This window comes from Ursus arctos, unplaced genomic scaffold, assembly GCF_023065955.2.
Source record: "Ursus arctos isolate Adak ecotype North America unplaced genomic scaffold, UrsArc2.0 scaffold_20, whole genome shotgun sequence".
In the NCBI taxonomy this organism is placed as follows: Eukaryota; Metazoa; Chordata; class Mammalia; order Carnivora; family Ursidae; genus Ursus; species Ursus arctos.
The window spans coordinates 4680832-4696991 of NW_026622875.1; the positions used below are offsets into that span (position 1 = coordinate 4680832).

The 16160-nt window shown below is 41.7% G+C and overlaps 1 protein-coding gene across 3 annotated transcripts in view; it reads right to left on the reverse strand.

Annotated features, from left to right (window-relative positions):
* The window catches only part of OTOL1 (otolin 1), a 197276-nt gene that overhangs the window by 130090 nt on the left and 51026 nt on the right, over positions 1 to 16160 (reverse strand). The window contains exons 8-11 of one of the 3 annotated variants that reach the window (XM_057316067.1): positions 15885 to 16009; positions 14375 to 14473; positions 12573 to 12638; positions 938 to 3575 (exon numbers count right to left, since the gene is read on the reverse strand). The gene's annotated coding sequence lies outside the window, so the exon portion shown is untranslated. Of the gene's footprint in view, positions 1 to 937; positions 3576 to 4744; positions 12639 to 14374; positions 14474 to 15884; positions 16010 to 16160 lie in introns of those variants that run through there. The other 2 variants (XR_008960688.1, XR_008960687.1) reach the window with 2 other exon arrangements.

Below are 16160 nucleotides of genomic sequence, written 5' to 3' on the forward strand. Positions count from 1 at the left end.
CGCCGGGTTCCGTTCCCCGTAATGATGTCTTCAATCATTTCATCATCATTGAAGAGCAGTAAAATACCACAATTTATGCTTCTAGGCTTGAAGCTCTACGTACACTCAGTCTGCCGCTGATGAGCGTGGTGGAGCCTTTTCATTTGCAACCTGAGTACAAGACCACGTCACAATAACTCGGTTAAGCCAGACAGACAGTGTCATCAGCCCTGCTGCAGAGCGGGCAAGGCTCCTCCGCTTCCCCGCACCGTTGGGAGGCACCACGGTGTCTTCTGGACGCGTGACTGTACCTCGCCTCCTTGTTTTAATTACTCGCGGCTACCCGTCTTTCACGTAATAGGTACATAACATAGGAGATTGTTAAAAGTCAAAAACAAACGGAGACCAGCCTTAAAAATTCCCTGAGCAGACAAAACCAGTTTAGTCATAGAAGCAAACTTAATTCAGCTCATGTTGCAGGACTAACCTGACTAGGTCATTTCTTGCTTATGCCTCCGGAAATGATAAACACAACAGTTTCCCGCAGTTGATATGAGGTAACCACTAACCAATTCCCCATCATTTCAGAAAATTATAATATTATAATCCAGTCACTGTGAAGAATACAGAGTCACTGCCTTTCTACTGTATAAATTGTTTTATAACAATACACCTCGGAGTCTCATTCCAGGTTCTGGTTTGAGTGCTCTCGGTTTGAGAACTGTCTTTTTGGTGTGTGCACAATAAACTTTTACTAACTACTACTGAGGTGATCCCTGCTTTTACTTCTGTTATTTTTGACCTTATGACAATACACACACACACACACACACACACACACACGCACACATGCGTATTTTTAAGCCATCTAAAGCTATACCAATGTAGTTGGTGACAGAAGCCATTCTAATTGGAAATAAGTTAACCAAGTGATAATGTGTAATAGAAAAATGAATACCGGTGATGGATGATGAAAAGATAATGCCAATCGGAGAGCAGAAAAACCCAAGTTCTCGTTCTTGCTCCGGTAGCTGTGTGTTCCCTTGGGCAGGTCCCTTCGCTTCTCTAGGCTCCAGGTTTCACTGCTGTGAGATGAGGCACTCACCTGGGAATGGTACATATGGTTTTGCCTTTTTTGGTTCTTCAGTTACTGGCAGGGCCTTCCTGGAGGGCGTGTTGAGAAGCATTCTGAGGCTATATGAGATCACTGATAAGAAATCCATTATCAACTTATCAGTGTCTATCAGGAGGTCAGAAGCAAAGTGAAGCTTAATTTCCACTGGGCCGAACCCCAGAGAATTACTGTCCCAACCCAATACAGTGGAAGGAGACCAGCAGAAATAAAATGAAAACAAATGTGTACACCACCTAAGTGCTCATCTTTATAGCCATATGAAAACTGTGTACACACACACCGGCATATAGCCGTCTTTACCCAGTCACACTTACCGGGATGCTCCAGTTCAATTCTACCTTCTTCTACCTGGCCAACCTTATGCCACGATAATAAATGGTAACATTTGTAGCATGTACTGTGCATCCGGCACCATCTAAGCACTTTGCATAGGTAATTAACTTAATCCTCACAGCGATCCCTTTAGGGAGATACTATTATTATCCCCATTCTACAGAGGGGGCAAGCTGAGGCACAGATCGTAGAAGGGACTTGTTCCAGGTTACACAATCACTGAGAGAGCTGGAATTTGAACTGAGGCTGCACCAGAGGAAATGTGCTTAACCATCAGATGAAATGGTATCTTCTTCTGAACATCTGTATCAATCATCCCCCTATATCATACTTTTTTTTTTTTTGCATTCTGTTATTTACTGATTCCATGTGACTGCCAGAAATCAATGCATGTGGTTAAGCACTTTGAGATTTAGACAGAATTTTACAGCGGGTGACCATACATCCTGGTTTGCCCAGCCAGTGTCTTGGGTGGACATGGGAAAATTCAGAGGCTTTCTACCTGAGATGATGCCTGAGTTACATATTAAAGAATAAATAGCAATCGGCCACCTTAAAATCAGTTTATTCTCCAATATAAACATTCTCCCATTCCAGTTAGTTACATTGCTTGGACCCTAAAATACATTCTTTTTTTTTAAAGATTTTATTTATTTATTTGAGAGAGAGACATGAGCAGGGGCAAGGGCAGAGGCAGAGGGAGAAGGAGACTCCCCACTGTCCCCACTGAGAAGGGAGCTGGACACAGGACTCCATCCCAGGACCCTGAGGTCATGACCCGAGCCAAAATCAGATGCTTAACCAACTGAGTCATGCAGCCCCCCTCTTAAATACATTATTTCATAAATGTAATTGACCATCCCTCCCCAAAACTAAAAAAAATCAAAACCAAAAACAAAACAACCCCATTAAGTTATGTCCAAGAATAAAGTGCAGTCCTATCCTAACTGTGGTAACTTCCTTTACATACGGAAGGCTTAAAATGTCACTTCCAGGTGATGTTCTTGGGTTGTTAGAAAGGGAGGGAATGATTTAATAAAATTCTTGATTAGGAATAGAGAAAATATTTCAGGGCACCAGAGAGTGAGGGAAATTGTTCCCTCTTACAGGCAAGAGCTTCAGACTTTCCAATAAACCAAAAGTAATGAGCCGGTAACTCCATGAGGATATGAAGGAGAAGATGCTAGATTTTGGTGAGTTTCCGACAAATAAAGATTGGTTCTATGTACACACGCTGAGCCCTAGTTTAAGGATGGTTGGGCCAACAGGACAGCCCGCTGATCAAAGAAAATAACAAGGGACTGCACTGGAACCCTGTTTTTATTTGTTTCTGGTTCAGTGATCGTGCCTTTCATCCGACAGCCATATTTTCCAAATTAATTGTAATAATGAATAACTTCCAACCTGACCATGATGGTGACTTTATTCCACAGACACGCAAAGATACAAGTAAGACACATTTACCTATAAGACCTGAGAGCACTGAGAAGCTCAGAGAAGAAATCGCAAGGAGGACATGGTTGCTTCTCACTTCTTCAAAGCCTGGGTTGACTCTGGGTTAATTACCATAATGGGACACTCAAACCAGGCTCCAAAGTCAATCTGATTTAAAGACGGTCATATATCCTGGAAACTTGAAGTTACCTGCCTCCCAGATGGAAAGGTTGGAGAAAAAATAGTGAAACCTATTCATGGTGGTGGGATCCTCACTCCTCCAGAGACAGAAACCAACTTAGAAAAAACAATAAAGCCAGGGCACCTGGGGGGCTCAGTCGGTTAAGCGTCTGCCTTTGGCTCAGGTTGTGATCCCAGGGTGCTGGGATTGAGTCCCGTATTGGGCTCCCTGTTCAGCGAGGAGTCTGCTTCTCCCTCTCCCTCTGCACCGCCCCCCACCCCGGCTTGTGCTCTCTCTCTCTCTCTCTCTCAAATAAATAAATAAAATCTTAACAACAACAACAATGACAACAACAATAAAGCCAGTCAGAGGTGGGGAGCCTGGGGGGCACAGTCGGTTAAGCGTCTGTCTTCAGCTCAGGTCATGATCCCAGGGTCCTGGGATTGAGCCCCACATCAGGCTCCCTGCATCTTCCTCTCCCTCTATCTGCTTGTGCTTGCTTGCTCTCTCTCTCTGTCAAATAAATAAATAAAATCTGTAAAAAGGAAAAAAAAAAAAAAAAAAGACCAAGTGGGAAACTCCAGAGCCTGGCGTGGGAATAGTGCCTGGAAACTCCATGGTTCCCGCTCCTGGTAAGACACGTCTGGAGTTCTAAATTCCAGGCTGTCCCCAGGAGCTGGGGTGGCGGGGGCCTTCGGTCAGCCTCATCCAGCTTCCCAGGCTCAGCGCTAAACACCAGCTCCGCTGCTTTCCGAGCACACTCTCGGCCTAATTCTTGGCTTTGATAAGGTGCGTCAGATGAATCAGAAGACTCGGGAGGGCAGCAGAACAAATTTTCACTTGAAGCCACCTAACGTCAGGGCCCACAATCAGAGTGGCCCTAAGAGTGACAGCAAACCCAGTGTGCTCATTTGCACGCTTCTCTGCAAATAAGAATATTTTTCATAAAGATGTCGTGGCCTTTCCTTTATTAATTTGTTTAGCAAAATTTGTGTTCAGAGGACAAAGGTGAACTGGATCACAGCCCTATTTGAATGACTACAAGTCCCATAACAGTACGCCTTGTTCCTTTTTCAATTTCTCATAATGCATGACATAATTTATTTCATGTCAATTCTCCCCTTAGACAATAAGTACCACGGGGGCAGGAACTGTCTATTTTTGTCCGCTATTGTATCCCCGTCACCTGAAACACTACCTGGCACCCAGTGGCCCTCAATAAATGTTTGCTGAAGAGATGCTATTCACTCAAAAAGTTGTGAGGAATAAAAGAGAAAATATATACGAAGTCGCCATCACAGTGCCTGGCAACTGAATCAGCACTTTTTTTTTTATGGAGTAAATGAATGCAGAAGATTTTGTTCCACTCTCTTGGTGCCCTGTCTGGTTACTTTCCTATTTTTCGGGTTTTTTTTATTACCATATTTTTCACACGAGCGCTTCATGCTTCCACTTTCTCTCTAGCTCCTCTAACCTCTGCTATTTTGGCTCCACTGAAACCAGTGCCTCAAAGCTGTTCAAAACCCAAACAATTGGCAAACTCCCTGAAACTCCCCCTTCAGTGTCTGTGACACCACTACGTATTCTCATGCAACTTTTCCAGTACTTTCTCCCTGTCGCTGATACTTGACTTTTTCCTATTCTCTCTGTGTCTCAGCAAGACTCAGCCTTGACCTTCTGCCTTTTTGCTTCCATTAAAATTGGATTTAGCCAATCTTGGCTTTTACTTACCATTTCTTGCAGATAGCTTCAACATTTTCTGATCTTGCATATTTTATCTGACCTGTAGTCTCATAGTCCCAACACCTTGAGAGACTTGCCCTGCCTTGATGCGCCTAGAGCCTTTTCACTCTCCCCACAATCACAGTGTACAAGTCTATCTCTACCAGACTCCCCTGGGATAAGATATGCAGCACTTAGCACAATTCTTGGCATAAAACACGATGTCATTTCCCCCGAATTCCTTTGCCTCCTGAATTTCCTGGTGTCGGGAGTACTGGCATCCACGTACCTGAGCCTAAAGTTCTCAAGTCCTCTATGACTCCTCTCCATGTCCCTCATACTTATCAAATCTTGAATGTCTCCTGTATATTCTGTGTCATGTCCATTCTCCATCCCCACTATCAACATGCAAACCTAGCAAGGCCTCAGGTCCCATCTAGGTCATTACAACAGGCTCCCTATTCCCAAACATGTGAAGACTCTACTACCTGCCACAGGCTTGCAATCTAATATTCTTGACCTGGTTTTCAAGAATCTCCATAATTCAGTCCCCCTCCTTCTCCTGCTATTGGCTACTGGGCAAACTTCAGGTCAACATCCACTGGCTACGCCAGGCCAGCTGTGCTTGGCATGGATCGCTTGAGTGCTGGCTGGCTGGCTTCTTCTCTCCCTATCTGAAATCCTTTCCCTCTCCACCATCTACAGAATTCTGCCCACAAGGCAAGACTGAGATCAAATAATTTATTTTTATTAACACCTTTCCTGAGATATCTTTGACATATAACAACTGTAATATGCTTAATGTGTATGACTTGATGTTTTGATATTGAAATAATTCCTTTTTTTATATTGCAATAATTTCTTATGCAGGAAAGTTATTGTGACCATTCCAAGCCCCCACTCCCCTCTCCTTCCACAGCACTTAAGTTCTGCACCACACAACCTCATTCAGGGCTTCATTGTGGGTTTTGCTCTGCTTTCTCTATATTTACTTGTTTCTCCAAAGAGGTTGTGAGCTTGCTGAGGACTCCGGTTATGTGTTTTCAGCAAGCAGTAAGTAGACATTTGCTGACTGATTAATTTTATCAGATTTGGATACAACTGTGACTCATTTAAAAGATGAGATGTAGTCCCTAAAAGCAGACTACGACCGATAACTGGGGGAAGCAAAACTCATTTTATTTCCCTATAAAAGTTTGAAATGAGTTCCCAACAGGAAAAATTGTGTGCTCAGAATTTTATAATGATAACATTTAAAATACAACACAATTTTCAAATCACACTGACCAAGGAAAAGCAGGATGTTTTGGCAGAAAATGGGAAAGGGAGGACAAAATAAAATCAATAAAATTCCTCACACAAACTATAATACACAAATGTTCTCAAAGATCTTTATCCCACCAACTCACCTGACACTCTAAAGATTTGCCCTAAAGATTGAAATTTTTTCTACCCTTCTCAAGAGAGAGTCTCTGTTCTGAGCACTTTTTCTTCTTTTCTTCTTGTTTTTAACTTTTTATTTTAAAATAATTTTAGGGGCGCCTAGGCAACGCAGCCGGTTAAGTGGCTGACTCTTGGTTTCGGCTCAGGTCCTGACCTCAGGGTTGTGAGACAGAGCCCCACATTGGGCTCAGGACTCAGTGTGAGTCTGCCCGAGATTCTCTCTCCCTCTTCCTCTGCCCCTCCCCCACTCTCTCTTTCTCTCTCTCTCTAAAATAAATAAATCTTTAAAAAATAAATAAATAAAATAATTTTAGACTTGCCAGAAAGTTGGAAAAACAGTACAGAGAATTTCCGTACACCCTTCACCCAGCTTCTCTTAATGTTCATATGTTGTACAACCATAACACAAGGATCGAAACCAGGAATGAATCATGGCACGATACTATTGACTGAACTACAGCTCTTCCTTGAATGTATTTACTCTGCCCCTTTAATGTCCTTTTGCTGTTCTGGAACTGATACAGGACCCCATATTGCATTCGGTTGTCTCCTTAGTTTCCTCTAACCTGTGGCAGTTCTTCAGTCTATCCTTGTCTTTCATGACCTTGACTTTTTAATGAGTACTAGACAGGTATTTTGTAGAATATTCCTCAGTTTGGATCTATCTGGTGTTTTCTCATGATTAAACAGAGGTTTTATGCCTTTTTGACAAGATTACTACAAAAGTGATTTGTCCTCGGTATATGAAGGGGTATGTGATATCAAGGGGTATGTGATATTAATACGTCTCAGTGCCAGTGACATTGACCTTGGCCACTTGGTTACTGTGGCATCTGCTGGGCTTCTCCATTGCAAGTTACTATTTTTCCTTTATAACTGATAAATACAATGGGGGAGATACTTTGAGATTTTGCTAATAACCTGTTTCTACTCCAACTTTCACCCACTGACTATCCATCAGTGGATCTTGCCTGCAACTGTTATTACCATGGTATTTGCCCAATGTTGATTTTAGATTTCCCTCATTCCTTCTATATTTATTAATTGGATAAATTATTCTATAAGGCTCAGTGTTCATTAATATATTATTGATTTATGCTCCTTAGCAGATGCTTAGTATGGCGAGCACTGTTCTGGGAGTCTTAGAGATCCTTGTCTAGCAATAGCTCTGCCTCAATGAAATCTATCAACTTGGGAATGTCTTTCTCATACTTCCGAGTCAAAGGAGGTAACCTAAAGGGTATCTTCCAGAAAAATGAAGAAGGAGGAAGGAGAGAAGGACTAAGAGAGGAGAGGGGGGAAAAGTAAGGAGGGAAGGAGGGAGAAGGAGAGAAAAAAGGAAAAATTAACCCTTTGTATTTTTCTTAACTATTGGCTAGTCTGAAAAAGTAGCATTTTAAGGGGACACTTTTCTTTCAATGGGATATACCCATATTGAATCACAAGAAAAGATCTAGAAACAAAACACATTTCTGGCACTCATGCCACCTGGGTGAGTTATACATTTATGAGGCCATTACCATACAACCACCATTATTGATTTCCCTCCTACGTTTTACAGAAATGAGTATATCTTGGAACAGGAAACAAGGGTCTCAAGCCACAGTACCAACTAGAGGAGTGGTAACTTGGAAGGTTGACATCAGTCTTTCAGGCCCTAGACATCCACAGAAAGAATTCAGTCTAAGCCTATCTGAAGAAAGGATAAATACTTTCTTGGGTTGGGGACTGGGGAGGCAGAAACCCACACAGACCACAGTATCCCTTTCTTAACATCAACTTCCTTACCAGCAGCAGACAGAAACTCTATAAATTCTTGGCTCTAGCAATTCTTTCGTCCTTGCCCCCAATCCTGATTGCCTTTATACCCCACGCAGAAACATAAAGCATAGTGCACAGTGGCTCTTAAACTGTGGATGTTCACTAACACGTAACCGGGGAGAGGGAAGTAGACCCACAAATACCTTGGGGTTATTTTAATTCTTTATTTTCATATGGTTGAAACTCTTGAGAAAATAATAGGCATATTCTAGTTCAGTCTGGATGACCACTTAATACCCACAAACTGCCACTAATTCCAGTGTCTGCATATTTGCCCTGCTGTTTGCAATCAGCTTATTATCACCTGATCATATGAAAGGACAGCATTTAACTTTTATGTGTTAATAGACATAACTGGATGCATTTGAGCTGGCACATCTTCATACCCAAATGACAACATAGCTGCTATTATTATGACTTATTTTATTTATTTTTTAGAAGACTTTATTTATTTGTCGGACACAGAGAGAGAGACAGAGCACAAGCAGGAGAAGCAGCAGGCAGAGGGAGAAACAGGCTCCCTCCTGAGCAAGGAGCCCGATGCAGGACTCCATCCCAGGACCCTGGAATCATGACCAGACGCTTAACTGACTGAGCAACCCAGGTGTCCCTAAATGATTTATTTTAGCCAATTATAATGATAAATCTTGATATTTGCAATGATACTCAAAATTGAAAGACATTTTCTGTAGTTTCTTAAGTTACTTAACAGCTGGGATTCTGACATGACATCATGAAAATGTGGTAACATACTCTAAAGCACGAGGCTAATGAGGAAAGAATTGAGACAGATCTAGAATGGAAACGAGGCACCAAGTTCAACTGGAGGCCAAATTACCTCATCTTGCGCTATGCAAAAGCTGAACAACGGTTGGAGAGTCAGGTCACACTACGCACGGTAGTTCAGATGTAAGGGTATGATTGTTAGTACCATTCAGGAAGCAAGCTCATTTTCTGTACCAATCAGCTTGTAAAGGTTTATTGTCAGAACGTGTTATTATAGAGACACATGGAAAATATTTGTGTTCAGTAGTCCTTTGTAAAATTTTCAGTATGTTTTGGCATGCTCTATTACATTGATTGGTCATAGGATCAAAAGAGAGTATAGTGTTTATTGTTTAAAAGGAAAACTAAAAATAATGATGATGATGATGACATAAAAAACGGGCCATCGTGCTCAAAATCCAAAGGATCAAGTCAACAACTAAAAAATAAAACATAATCCTGCTGTTAACCCAGCCATCTATCATTTCAATTACATTAAGCTGCATTACATTAATGCTTTATTTTGAAATTTTGTTGGTTCTTAATTCATTTGGGTTTTATAGTTGTGTATGACCTAGAAGCACGAGGGGGTTTTATACGTACTTATATATCTGTACATATTTAAGCTACCACATAAAATAATTCAAGTCACTATGGTATGGAGGGTTCCAAAGTAGGAGAAAAAAGCCAGGGTAAAAAAAAGTCAGCAAAATGGGTGAAGGGGAGTAGGAGGTACAGACTTCCAGTTACGGAATGAATAAACCATGAGGATGAAATGTACAGCATAGGGAATATAATCAATGGTATTTGTAGTGGTGTCATATGGTGACAGACGGCAGCTATCCTTGTGGTGAGCTTGGCATATGTTTTATTATTTTTTTTTAGAGGAGGGGAGGGGCAGAGAGAGAATCTTAAGCAGGCTGCATACCCACTGTGGAGCCCAACCCGGGGCTTGATCTCACAATCCTGAGATCATGACCTGAGCCGAAACCAAGAGTCGGACGCTCAACTGACTGAGCCACCCGGGTGCCCCGAGCATAATGTCTAGAGATGTCAGACCACTCTGTTGGACACCTGAAACTAATGGAGCATTGCGTGTCAACTATACATCAATAAAAAATCAGTTAATTTTTTAGAAGTTGAAGAAAATTATAAACAAAACAATCTTATTTATGTAAAAATAGAATAGCTACATATGTACATGTAAATTTGTGAACGCATAGAAAAAAGAGTTTGAAAGGAGACATACCACACCATTAACAGACTTCTGAGAACTTCTGAGAAGGGAAATATTTTAAGGGAGAGAGATGGGAAGGACTAAATTGAACTTTGACTTTATAATTTCCGTATTGTTTCAATGTATATATAAATAGATTCACCTAACTGAGTAGGAAACACTTGAACTGAATGTGTAAATAAAAGGATCGGTAGATTACTCAAGTGGTAAGAAGGGCATGAACTTCGGCTTCAGAAAGCATGGGACTCCATTTTGATTCAGGTGCTTCCTTTGCACTATGGTCCTTAGGGCTAGTCCATTAATTCCCTAATGCCTCAGTTTTCCTAATCTGCAAAATAGCAGTGACACTAACTATGGGAATATTGTGAAGATTTGGCGAACTAAAGCATGCAAAGTACTGAGCGCGTGCCTGGCACAGGGGGTGCCCAGTAGACAAAAGGCACGTTTTTACTGTGCCAATTATTACTATTCATATTAATCATAGCTGTTTTATGAGATTACGTTGACCCTGAAAGTAGCAAAATGGCTGCTTGGCCAATGCCATGGTTTTCTGTTTCTGTGGGACACCCATTATTTATCCCTTGAGGTCCAAGCCTCCATGGACTCCATCTGCTCTGTGTCTTGGGAAGGCTGACCTTAATGAACTGTGTCAGTGGACTCCTGTGACTTCCGGCTTCCAGGAAAGTTCCACCAATGGGCAAACTGGCAGAGTGGGGAGGGTGGGGTAAGAGGAATGTCCAGGATGCATTCTCACAGTTCCCTCCTTACCAGGGAACCACTGGTTGGATGTCCCTTGTACCAAAGCCCACAGCTTCTGTCCTCAGCCCTCTCTGGGTGCTGGTGAGCTCTCCCTGACCAGGTCTAGGGTGGTCAGATCTTCCCAAGTTCGCAAGTCTCAGGGTTCTTCACTACCTTTGTTAGATCTCCTAATTCTGTAAAACGGTCCTTTTCTTAAACTCTTTTCAAATTACGCAGTTGGAGTGTAGCATCTGTTTCTTCCCAGACTCCTACATATTCACTGTTCTGTAGTTTGGCTCCAGCGGGATAACCTAGCACAATGTAGACAACGTCACGGCAGGAAACTTCTGCTGGAAATTCCTGCAAATCTCAAGAGACCAGGGGGCAGAGGGAGACTCTTGCATTGTGTCATTTCAGTGGGAAGGAAAAAAATCCCTCTTCTGCTGGTCTGGAATTCCGCCTCTCTAACTACCGTCCGTTCGTTAACTGATGGTTATAAAAGATGAAAGTTCTCTAATTACAGGTCATAATTCCAAACCACCCACTCACAGCTTTTCTGCTGAGGCAGAGAATGGAATCTGAACTATGGTTTTGCCAGGCCCATTTTCAAGCAGTTTCTCGGCCTGTGAGTTGCTCGCTAGCGTTTCTGACACAGGTAACACCCCTTGGGTCAGTGGCCATCAGCCTCCTGATAAGAACAGTCACCGTAGCTGGAACTCTGGTCCAGCCTCTCACTCTGCTCCAACAATACCACTTCCTGTTCAAACACCAACAGTGGAGACCTTCGTTCTACTTCACAATCACTGCTGTACGATTTTCCGTGTGCTGGATCCTGGCCCAAGCGATTTCTAACTATTCACTCATTTAATCTTTACAGTCTCCCTATGACACCCATTGTTTTAGAGAAGGAAATTGAGGCAGAGATATTAGGTAAGTTGCTCCAGGTTACACAGCTAAAAAGTGCTAGTAAGTAGAACTGGCCATTAAACCCAAATAGTCTGGCTCCATAGGTCATGATTTTTTTTTTTTTTTTTAGTGAACTCCATACTCAATATGGGGCTCGAACTCACGACCCCAAGATCAAGAAATTGAGGCAGAGATATTAGGTAAGTTGCTCCAGGTTACACAGCTAAAAAGTGCTAGTAAGTAGAACTGGCCATTAAACCCAAATAGTCTGGCTCCATAGGTCATGATTTTTTTTTTTTAAGTGAACTTCATACTCAATATGGGGCTCGAACTCACGACCGCAAGATCAAGGGTGGCATGCTTTACCAGCCAGGCATCCCCACCATAGTTCATGCTTTTAACCTCTTCCCCCTAAATCTTCTTGCCTAAGAAATTACTGCGAACTTTTTACCAGACTTTTACATTTTCCACAATATGGCACGAATTCACTTTCCAGTATTATCCCACATCACTACTCAATATCCATTCATCCGACAAAACTCTTCTGAACCCTGTGTGGAGACGCAACCTGGTGAAATGGCAAACATTTAAAAATCATCCATCAACAGTGAAATGGATAAATAAATTGCGGCACGGTCACACCATGGAATGCTACGCAGCAATGAAAATCAACACACTACAGCCGCAGGCGAGAGCGTAGCCCAGCTGAGGCTGGGACTGCCCTGTTGGGGCAGGATCGGCAGTTTCAGCTAAAGGTGAAGGTACTGCAGGGCGATGCTAGAGAAACTGGTCTGTGTCGGCAAGCTGCTGCCGCCAGAGCATCCGACGTCATCCCGCCCCTGGGAGCACACGGGGTCAGAATGGCTTTCGGGCCTCACCTCGGTTATCGCCTCTCCTAGCAGCCAGGGACACGACTTGGCTACCTTGCAACTCATCCATTCCACCTGGAGAAAAAAACACCAGGAGGATAGCATGATCCATCTCAGAAAAAAAGAAGGAAAAGCCTAGTAAATGATTACAACACTGAAATCCTGTGTCTTACTAAAGCAGCCTTCCGCAGATGTTGGCATTCAGTACCTACCCTGCACACATGGGTGCGTTATGGCTCACGTAATAAACCTACTGAACTGACATGAGAGAACCTAGGTCCATCACTACTGGAGAAGAAAGGGGTGTTGATGATGATGAATTAGGATCAAATGCTTTTGTATGATGCAAAATCTTATAATGATATTTTCCCATTCTTTGTGTATGCAGAATCTTTGAAAAGGGAGTCTGGATTATTACTACTGGTTAAATTCTTTTTGTTGTTTCTAGTTTTATTGAGATGCAATTAATATCATTGTATAAATTTAAGGTGCATCACAAAATGGTTTGACTTACATATATTGTGAAATGATTACCATAATAATTTTAGCTAGCATCCATCATCACATACAGAATAAAAAGGAAAAGAAAAACAATTGTTTTCCTTATGATGAGAACTCTCAGGATTTACTCTCTTAACAACTTTCCTATATATCATACAGCAAGATTAACTATCGTCACCGTGTTGTACATTACATCCTTACTAATTATTTATCTTGTAACTGGAAGTTCTGACCACCTTCTTCCAATTCCCCCTCTCCCCACCCCCCACCTCTGGTAATCACAAATCTGTTCTTTTTTTCTATAAATTTGGCTTGGGTTTTTTTTTGTTGTTGTTGTTATTTTTTTGGATTCCACATATAAGTGAGATCATTCAGTATTTGTTTTTCTCTGTTTGACTTATTTCTTTTAGCGTAATGCCTTCAAGGGTCATCCATGTTTGCACAAATGACAGGATTCCCCTGTTTTCTTATGGCTGAATAATTTTCATATATATATTGTGTATGATATATACATATATTCATATATATATATATTGTAAATAATGCTGCAATGAACATGGAGGCGCAGATATCTTTTCAAGTTAATGTTTTTGTTTCCTTTGGATATATCTCCAGAAGTAGGATTGCTGGATCATATGGTGGTTCTATTTTTAATTTTTTGCAGGAAGCCCCATGCTGCTCTCCACAGTACCTGTACCAGTTTGCAATCCCACCGACAGAGCACAAGGGTTCCCTTTTTTCCACATCCTCACCGACATTTGTTATCTCTTGTCTTTTTGATGACACCCACTTTAGCAGTCACGAGGTGACACCTCACTGTGGTTTGGATTTGCATTTCCCTGACGATTAGTGACGTTGAGCATCTTTGCATGTACCTGCTGGCCATTCGTATATTCTCTTTGGAAAGAATGTCTGTGCAGATCTTATGCCCATTTTTTACTTGGATTATTTGGGTTTTTGCTATTGACGTGGATGAGTTCTTGATAGATTTGGGATATTAACCCTTTATCAGATGTATGGTTTGCAAATATTTTTTCCTGGTCCGTAGGTTGTCTTTTCACCTTGTTGATTTTTCCTTTTGCTGTGTAATTATTTATGACCACTTATTTTCTTGCTATACTACTGTTGACATTTGATACATTGTATAGCAATCATTTCTGTAGAAGTCTCAGTTAAGACTTACAAGAATTAATATTTCTTATAACAATATAAACAACACTTCTAATTTTAATTAATTGGTCAAATCCAAATTTTAAAAGTAGACCCAAAACCATTTCTTTGCATATCAATATTTTCAAAGGAATATATACTTTAAATCTCCAGGTCCTGGGATGAAGCCCTGTGTCGGGCTCCGTGCTCAGAAAGGAGTCTGCTCAAGCATTCTCCCTTCCCCCGCGTGTTCTCTCTCTCTGAAATAAATAAATAAATAAATAAATAACCCTTTTAAAAATTCACCAAGCTATAGACTTTTGATTCGTGCTCTTTCTCATATATGTAGCAATAAAAAGTTTACTCACTCACACAAACTTTTAATTACTAATTTTAGTGCTGACTATGTGCCAGTCACTCTATTTAGTTTTTTATGTATATCATCTTTATTATTGTCACAAAATCCTCTGACATAGGTGCTGTCATTAACAGAATTTATCTCCTGCCAGCCCCCAGGTGTCTCCCAGATTACCCTTACTTCCTTCCTAGCATTTAACACAATACGTAACAATTTTATGTTTGTTAATCATCTGTCTCATTACCTGCATGTACAGACATGAGGCTTGACTTTCTTTTTTTTTTTTTACTCACAACCCTGAGATCAAGACCTGAGCTGAGATCAAGAGTTGGACGCTAAACCAACTGAGCCACCCAGGTGCCCCTTGACTTTTTTATTCACTAATACAGCTACTAGGTGAGGTCAATGTCTCGAATACAACAGGTCTTTAATAAATATTAACAATGCTAAACAAATGAGCATCTAAATTTTGTAAAGGCAAAGAATCCAGTACAAGAGAAAGAATGGCAGATGGACTTGACTTTGGCTACCCAGAGACGTCCTCTCTAAGGAAACAACTGTCCCAGATGGCCACATACAGGAGAAGAAGGGAGAGCCATGAGCAGGAGAAGGAGAACATGTGAGGGTGCAGGGCTGGGACTGGCTTGCTCACTAGAAGAACCAAAGAGGCCAGTGGGTCTGTGGGGGGGGGGGGGGCTGTAGAACCTTCACTCTCCAACATGTTCTGCATTTTCTGCCTCTGTGCCTTTCCTCCTACCAGTACCTCTTGCTAGAAAGCAGTCCTCTAAAATGTTATCCAACATTCAAGGCTCATCTCAAATTCCACCTTCTCCGAGAAATCTCTCCTGATGACTCCAGCCAGGAACCAGGTGCAATGGCATTTATGTCAGCCCCGCTTTGAATGCTCCATAACAACCTGTGCACTGTCTTTGCTCTACTTTGTGTTGCAATTACTGTGTGCAGCTATCTAAATCTCCCTTCTGGATAACAAGACATTTTAACACAAAGAATTTGTCTTGCTCATCTTTATAGGACCCTGCATTCCAAACGCTAGTATCATGCCTTGCAAACATCGTCCAGTAGGAACTGAATTGGGGTGTTGACATAATTTGGGAGACGAGGGAAGTATAGAAATAGTGAGAAGCATTGTGCATATATGAATGGAGGGGAGGGGAGAAGAATGAATCAATTAGGAATGCCTATGTCTGCAAGGAACAGAAAAGCCGAACAACCATGATGAAAACAACGAAGGGTTTTATTTGTCTCATATAATCAAACCTAGGTAGTTAATGGCAATTGGTTTAGCTACTCACCTGCACCCAAGGGCCTAGACTCTTGCTTTATTTCTGCTCAATATCCTTCACAAATTGACTTTTGCCCCCGTGGCTGTCTCCTTGTGGGTACAAGACGACTTTTGCATCTCCAGAGAACTTGTCCGCTTCAAAGCAGGAAGAAAAGGGTAACAGTAAAGGGCCAAACCAACTGCACCTGTTCCCTTTTACAGGAAAATAAATTCCTCAGCTCATCAGCATATTCTGCCTACATCTAATTGGTCAGGACTGGGTTATACGATTAGCAACATGGGGAGC